The sequence below is a fragment of the Penaeus japonicus genome, unplaced genomic scaffold (assembly GCF_977035675.1).
Source record: "Penaeus japonicus unplaced genomic scaffold, GWHDUDI00000001_assembly GWHDUDI00000012, whole genome shotgun sequence".
NCBI classification, from domain to species: domain Eukaryota; kingdom Metazoa; phylum Arthropoda; class Malacostraca; order Decapoda; family Penaeidae; genus Penaeus; species Penaeus japonicus.
In genome coordinates, this window is record NW_028234414.1 from 42353819 (window position 1) to 42356318 (window position 2500).

At 49.7% G+C, this 2500-nt stretch overlaps 1 long non-coding RNA gene across 1 annotated transcript in view; it reads left to right on the top strand.

The window, feature by feature from the left end:
• The window catches only part of LOC147470859 (uncharacterized), a 13249-nt gene extending 12054 nt beyond the window's left edge, over window positions 1-1195 (top strand). The window contains exon 4 of the long non-coding RNA XR_015191475.1: window positions 1043-1195. This is a non-coding gene — a long non-coding RNA (uncharacterized LOC147470859). The remainder of the gene's footprint in view (window positions 1-1042) is intronic.
• Window positions 1196-2500: the final 1305 nt, after the last annotated feature.

Sequence of the window (2500 nt, forward strand, 5' to 3'; positions counted from 1 at the left end):
CCATTCCACAGTGAGGAGTCCCACTTCCTCATCCACAACCATACCATCCCATCCACAGTGGAGTCCAACCACAAATCCACACACAATCCCATTCCACAGTGGAGGAGTCCCATCACTTCCTCATCCACAACCACAATCCACACAGGACCCATCACTTCCCATTCCACAACCACAATCCATTCCACAATCCCATCCCACAGTCCACAACCATCCCTTCCACACTTCCACACAACCACAATCCCATTCCACAGTGGAGGAGTCCCATCACTTCCTCATCCACAACCACAATCCCATTCCACAGTGGAGGAGTCCCATCACTTCCTCATCCACAACCACAATCCCATTCCACAGTGGAGGAGTCCCATCACTTCCTCATCCACAACCACAATCCCATTCCACAGTGGAGGAGTCCCATCACTTCCTCATCCACAACCACAATCCCATTCCACAGTGGAGGAGTCCCATCACTTCCTCATCCACAATCCCAACCACAACCAAATCCCATTCCACAACAACCACAACTCCAACCACAATCCCATTCCACAGTGGAGGAGTCCCATCACTTCCTCATCCACAACCACAATCCCATTCCACAGTGGAGGAGTCCCATCACTTCCTCATCCACAACCACAATCCCATTCCACAGTGGAGGAGTCCCATCACTTCCTCATCCACAACCACAATCCCATTCCACAGTGGAGGAGTCCCATCACTTCCTCATCCACAACCACAATCCCATTCCACAGTGGAGGAGTCCCATCCCTTCCTCATCCACAACCACAATCACAACCCCAACCACAATCTTCCCTCCTATTAAAAAAAACTCCCATTTCTCGACCAAAAATGCCCTCTAACACTCGAGCGACTTTCACAACCACAACCGCAACCACAACAACAATCACAATCCCATTCCACAGTGGAAGAGTCCCATCACTTCCTCATCCACAACCCCAACCACAATCACAACCAAATCCCATTCCACAACCACAACAAAACCCCATTCCACAACAACCACAATCACAACCACAATCCCATTCCACAGTGGAGGAGTCCCCCCACTTCCTGCTCCACACTCCCGGTTGCGTCATCCCAGACATCGCCCCAGACCATCCCAGTATCGCCAAGTATAAAGGAAAGCCAAATGAAGTGAGTTGACATGCACGCCCTCGGTGACAAAGGCGGTGCTTTGTTTTGTTTTGTTTTGTTTAAGATAAGAATGTTAAGAGGAAGAAGAATGGGATTGCTGATAAGATTTTTTTTTTTTTAATTTTAGGTTAATCTGTCTCTTGGTCGATATCGTTTCCCTCCCTTTTTTGTCACTTATTCTCTCTTTCTCGCTCCCTCTCTCCCTTTCTTTCTCTCGCTCTCTCTCTACCTCTCTACCTTTTTCCCTCTTTCCCTTCTCCCTTCCCCTCCCCTCTCTCTCTCTCTCTCCCTCTACATCTCTCTCTCTCTCTGTCTTTCTCTCTACCCCTCTACTTCTCTACTTCTCTATCTCTCTACTTCTCTACCTATCTCCCTATATCCCTAGCTCCATTTCCCCCTCCCTACCTCTCTTCCTCTCTACCTCTCTCCCTCTCTTTCTCTCCCCTCTCCCTCCCTCTCACCCTCTCACTCACTCTCTCTCTCCTTCTTTCCTTCTTTCCCTCTTTCCTTCGCTCCCTCACCCCTTGTAACCCTTATATGTGATGGTCCAAATTACACTTGCTGCTGTGCGCTCTGCTGTTCCGACCTGGTCACTGCCCGTCTATCTATCTATCTATATATGTATATATATATATATATATATATATATATATATATATATATAGAGAGAGAGAGAGAGAGAGAGAGAGAGAGAGAGAGAGAGAGAGAGAGAGAGAGAGAGAGAGAGAGAGACTATCTGTCTGTGACTGACTCTCTGACTGTCCTTGCTTATATGACCCGTTTTTAGTGATGACACTGGCAACTTGGGTCACCCCTCCCTCTCTCCCTGTCCCTCTCCCTTGTTCCCTCTCTCCCTCTCTTCCTGTCTCTCTCCCTTGTTCCCTCTCTTCCTCTTTCCCTGACACTCTCCCTCGCTTCTTCTCTATCTCCCCTCCCTCTCTCCCTGTCCCTCTCCCTTGTTCCCTCTCTCCCTCTCTTCCTGTCTCTCTCCCTTGTTCCCTCTCTTCCTCTTTCCCTGACACTCTCCCTCGCTTCTTCTCTATCTCCCCTCCCTCTCTCCCTGTCCCTCTCTCCCTCTCTTCCTGTCTCTCTCCCTTGTTCCCTCTCTTCCTCTTTCCCTGACACTCTCCCTCGCTTCTTCTCTATCTCCCCTCCCTCTCTCCCTGTCCCTCTCCCTTGTTCCCTCTCTCCCTCTCTTCCTGTCTCTCTCCCTTGTTCCCTCTCTTCCTCTTTCCCTGACACTCTCCCTCGCTTCTTCTCTATCGCCCTTCCCTCTCTCCTTTTCCTTCTCGCCTTTTCCCTCTCTCCCTCTCTTCCTGTCTCTCTCCCTTGTTCCCTCTCTTCCTCTTTCCCT